Here is a 6000-nt window from a genome sequence, read left to right as displayed (position 1 = left end):
GAAATTTTATTGCATAGTAAATACTACACTGTCCATATTTAATTATCTCACACACTCTTTCATCACTTAACTACCACAATTACTACTACTACATTACAAATATACACATACTACTTAAACTACAAGACACATCATGCCAATACACACCAATCATCACTATCATTAATACATGTTATACTAATAAATATACACAGACAACATTCAGATTTTACCATTTTAAATCGGCTCGAATGGAAAGGGAAAGAAAGGAACAGGGCCAACTGGCCCTTGTATTTACTAAATCACATTCTTAAAATCAACCTGTTTAATCAATGCCCCGAGGGGACATATCGAAGTGTTGACTAACAATAGAACCCGGAACAAACTACATGTTCAACTCATCCCGCTGGAAGCCGTACTCCCAATTTGGGAGTCAGATAGGAGCCCTCACTGTAAATTTACACGTGCATTATTCTACCTATCTTAACTACAACGAAATTAAATACCGCCATGTATGTTAAAAAAGAATCACTCGCTACCTACATAAACAAATCTATATATGGACAGGTCTTATAACCCTCAATTAGCAGGAAAATTGGAAGTGAAAATATCAGGGGAAACACTGATCTTCAAAACCGGTTTTAGGAAAGAAAAACGGAAATCACACTACTTCTGAATCCTGTCCATAGCGATCGGAAGATGAAATAATGGCGTCACTATATTGCACTTACTATTTCAGCTTTTTAGTCCAGTTTTGTACTATGAAATTTAATAGTTCATGGCTCCTCGAGACCTCCAGCGAGGTGAAGGGTGGTCCTGAAAATTCTGTCGAATTTTAGATTGGTTATTTAATCTGAAAGTTCCGTCCAATAGTGGACCTATGTTTTCAGATAGCACTGACACCGTAAGAATTGTAATAATCCATTTACACATCCATATACAAGACTTATAACTAATTTAAAATATAAATAAAGGTATTGACTCCCAAAACTATAATTCCTAATAATTTTTTTTACAGTTTTCCATGTTAATTTGAAATAGAATAACGAACAATATTACGAATTATATGGACAGCCAGAATTTTTTTGTTAAACGTCAAGTGCAGTCGGTGCAAAAAATTTCGGGCACCCTCCTATTTAAAACATAATCTCATTAGGCTGTAATGGCATATTACAGAGCTTTGTGGTGGACAAACATCAAGTGTATGTGGTTTCTCGGCGTTAACTTGTATCCTACCACTTTCTTTATTCCACTAATTCTCTTATATAATACACAACATGTTCACCTCGGAAATCAGATTCATTTACCGTAATATGAGTCCCATCTCTCACTCATTTGAGAATAAGTGTCAAATCCCAATGTTGAAAACAATCCTGTTCATTGATCCTCCACAGAGTTATTTTTCAACTTATATATATTTTGAACATCTCTTACAAAATAAGGGAAGAGTCTTACCCGTCCCCCTCCCCCTAATGTTGAAGACAGGTTTGAGCCAGGAGTTTGAAGCTCCTCAACCCTGAACGCTGTTTTTAAATTCTGAAAGATTGAAATTTGTTTTACCAGCACCAATACATGAATATAAATTGCTCATAAATACGTCGAAAACGAAGACATTAGTCTCAAGTAATACGTAATGGTTTCAATGATTTACATCTAATAGGTCATACGAGTAACGTCAAAAACGAACGTTTACTGTGTGTGTTTCAAAATCAAAAACTGTGTTTGCAACTTCGAGACACGAGACGAGACGTCTCGTCTCGTGTCGTGTCCCGTCTCGAAAACGAAACAAGTAGTCTATCTCGTGTCACGTCTTGTCCCAAAGAGTTCTGTCACGTGTCGCGGCAGCACTAGAAATAGATAATTTGAACCACTTCTGTCTTGAATATGGAGTTAACGTTTGAGACGGAACCTATTCTTTGGAGGCAGAATCAGCGGCAGAAAATCACTTCTCGATATCACTTAAAGTCTCTGCTCTGGTTTCTGTAATACACACACGGATGAGACTACCCTAGAAGACTTCCGACTTTTATGCATGGCATAGTTTAAGAGTGTAAAGCCTGTTTAGTTCCATAAATATTAATACTGACATATCAGTGATACTCTTGTGTATAATTTAAAATGTTAGCCGTCAAGTTTATACCGCATTGGAAGTAGTTGTTGAAAGGCTTCTTGCCATATCAACTTTGTGGGTGTTCAGCTAAAACCAATATAATCTTTCTATTTTACCAATATAGTCTTTCTACTGTATATCAACTTCACGAACAAAAGTGACTCGCGACTTAATGAAAATCAATTTGTTGGTTCTTCAAGGTCAATATATCAACAAAATAGCTAATGCTAGGGGGACACGTATAAAAAACTAAGGCCTCAGGGACTTAGTAGAAGGCTTAACTAAGTGGAAGCAACATAGCAACGTTCTATGCCAAAGAACGCTGTGCTACGTAAACAAATTGCTGTGAGTTGTTCTATCTGTTGTGTGTCTGTCTGTGTGTAGTCTCGGAATCAGACGAGTTGACCGAAAGCTACAAAATTTTGGTCACCGATACCTTTATCTAGGCTTGAGACCAGGATGAAGCGCTTTTTTACATTCTAACCAATGGTCTCAGGGTAAGGTGGCGTTTACCGTACATGTAAAAGATAAGAAAATGACCGATATTTGTGTTGAATTCAAAGTTGTCGTGGTCGCTGAGATCAATGGTGACATTTCCATTAGCGATGACATTCAAAATCGGCTACCATTGTATGCTCGTCGGTGTCACAAAAATATATATATAATATTTCAAAATCACCTATATTAGTGTCAAATCCTTAGTTTCCACGGTCGCTGTGATGAATAGTGATTCTTCCAAAGGCGTTGACTTCCAAATACATCTCAATCTCCTGGAGGCGAGAGGCGTTCGTTTAAATTTCGAACCATTGGGTCTCAGGGGGCGTTTGCCGGGATATGTAAAAGTAGTAGAAAATGACCGATATCTTTTGGTTTCGTTGTTCAGCTTGTTTACAAAGATATTTTATCTGACCCATGCGAAAAGTAGGTATTTCAGCTTGTTGTTAATAAATGCAAGAAATAAATTATTAGTAATATTTAGGTTGGCCCAAAAATAAGTAGATAATACCGTACTGATCAGGTCACTGCTTTTTATATAATTTCTTATTTTTATCCATAGTACACTTAGTTTCTTTATTATTTGTTTTTAATATATTTTCACTTACATCTTAAGCTCAGAAGAGCCGAAGCAAATAAACTAATAAACTAGAATGTTATAGTTGATCAATGCAGAGGTGTATGCCTACTTTTGGGGTACGTGAGCAGATAGGAGTGTATCTTGAAAGATGGAAACGAAAGTGTAAACATACATAACAATATTTTACTTTATATAATCTATCACTAATCTAAGATAATATAGGAAAAATGGTAGAAACTTGTTAATGACAATAAATATGAGCATATAAAAATAAGTATACATTTTGAAAGAAAAGTGTTTCCCTGACAGAACTTGTTTACTCCAGATGCCGAAGCGTTAATCTGAATTGGAGTGGGTCAGTAGGTTTAGTTGGTCTAGTTCTCCGAGTGGGTCGTGGGTCAACAGCATGTGACCAAATGAGTCCCACTACTTACCATGACCCACACTGAACCATTGTGACCAACTTCTACCCACCAAAACACATCGTTATCAACTCCGACCCACGATTCACGCTCTCTTCTAAGGTAAATATAGTTTACAATTGTAATAAACAAGGCTGTGAAATTATCATTAATGGGAGTTTGAATTTCTACTGGTCAACGCTCAAGCACCGTTTTGTTACAATACCGGTGGAACTGACCTGTACTATATGCAATGGTAAAGTGTTTGTCATGGGTCAAATTTCAACGAATTTAAATTTAATTATCATACTTAATTTTTTTTGTTAACTTACAGACTTTTTCAGTGAAAAATAGGATGAAATTTGTCATTTCAGTTGACTTTGCAATTTGATCATGGTGATCACACGCACATAGTTATATTACATTTTAATATAATAATTCATACATTATATGTGATTCACAATCGTTTTTCTGTAGTTAGCTCGTCTAAAACCTCTCAGGCTGTGTCTGAAAAGTCAAGAAGTAAGTCCTATTGATATTATTAAAATTCCAAATATGGTTAATTCATTGAAGTTTTCCAAGAGTGCTTGGTTATTTCTTCAATAGAAACTAATGAAAAAAGGAGAAAAAGCGAGGCCTTGAAAGCAAAAGGTAGACAAATTCACCTGTGCTCAGAAGAAGCTGTTTACAATGCACTGAGCAGAATAGGTTGGTGAAACAGTGTGGATTAGTTGATCAACGTAGATCAGAGTGGATCACGGTGGGTTGTGTCTCGCAATAAGTCACATCCTGTTGACCCAGAACCCACTTACAAATCTTGGCCCAATTAACCCACTGACTCACTCCATCTGTTGTCTGCACACACGTATAAAGCAGTCCTATAATTATATATCATCCAGATTGCAATTTGGATGTTATGACCGCGCACTCATAGATAGATATATTTTTTATATAATAATTTATATATTACACATGATTGAAATATTTCTTCCCAGTAGTTAGCTTCTCTAAAATATCAGAGTTTGCGTCTCAGAACTAACTAATAAGTCCTAGTGCTATTATTACAATTGCAAATATAAATGTCTAAAATTGCCTGAAGTTCTTTTTTCAATAGAAAAAGTGAAAAACAAGAAAAAGAATGCCTTGAATGTAAAACGCAGACAAAATCACCAGTGTTCAGAAGCTGACTACAATGCACTGTGCAGAATGGGTCGGTGGGTAGTAATGCATTGTTAAGTCTGAGTGGATCGATGGGTCAGAGTGTATTCCGATAGGTGGTGGGTCGCAGCGGGTCACGTTATGTTGTCCCTTGACCCATTGACCCTCTCCACCTCTGGATTGCACATACGGATAAAGCAAACATATAAGTGTTTTAACCTTCCTGACTTTACTTAACCTCCACTAATTTAGGATAATTTACAAAAAATGCAAGAAAATAATTATTTATAAGATATATAAAAATATAGAAATGTATTTTGAAAGAAAAAGTAATCGGTGTACTCGAGACGCCTGGTTGACCATACAACAGGCAGACACCTTACCGACTTATAAACGCCACAACTTGTATCTTGTGATTTCGAAGCTTTAATTTATACTGAATAAGTTACGTAGCAACGCTACCAGATGTGAGTACTGGTGGGACCACCGTCTTGAAGACCCATTTCGCAGTTACGAAGTGACTCTTTTAACCTCCATTAATCCGATATCTATATACCTATATATATATATATATATATATATATATATATATATATATATATATATATATATATATATATATATATATATATATATATTGACAACAGTAATTAAGAGTATGGATTAATTCATTCTTGATTTTAATCTACAGAACAAATGCTTTTAATGAAAACATGGGGCTAGTTGCCGTAGAGGGCTAAAGGCCGTAAATAAAATTCAAAACTCAAGTGGAACTTGGGTAACTCAGCGACAATGGCTGACTTAACACTTTTGATAACAGCGCGTGTAATGGCTGATTTATAAACGCAATTTATAGAAGCTATGTAGATAAGTAGATACCGTGTGTGACTGTAGTCCTAAAGATCCTGTGTTCGAGCCTCAGCCTAGACGGAGTTACATCTTTAAGGTATTAAACACTATAAATGACGTTCGCGTTTGATACTGAAAAAGATTTGTCCTATGAATGGAGGAAAGCCAAGACAATACAGGGGGCAGGCGGAAAGACGGAGACTGTTTATCCTTAAATGTTAAAATTTAATTTATTCCCATGCCTTTTGCTCTTTCCATACCCTCTTTCCTTCTTAGGGTATCTGCATGATGCGTAATATTCTTTTCGTTTTTTTTTCTTTTTGCATTAATTCCTATCTCTTTGAATTTAACGTGAATGGAATTTCTGCAAATTTATCTCGCGGTTGTTTCTGTAAGTGCTGCTCTAAGATAGTAATATATTTTCCTCC

This window comes from Thermobia domestica, chromosome 7 (genome assembly GCF_964235325.1).
Source record: "Thermobia domestica chromosome 7, izTheDome1.hap1.1, whole genome shotgun sequence".
NCBI classification, from domain to species: Eukaryota; Metazoa; Arthropoda; class Insecta; order Zygentoma; family Lepismatidae; genus Thermobia; species Thermobia domestica.
The sequence above is the reverse complement of the archived record's forward strand: the minus strand, read 5'-3'. Positions refer to the sequence as shown.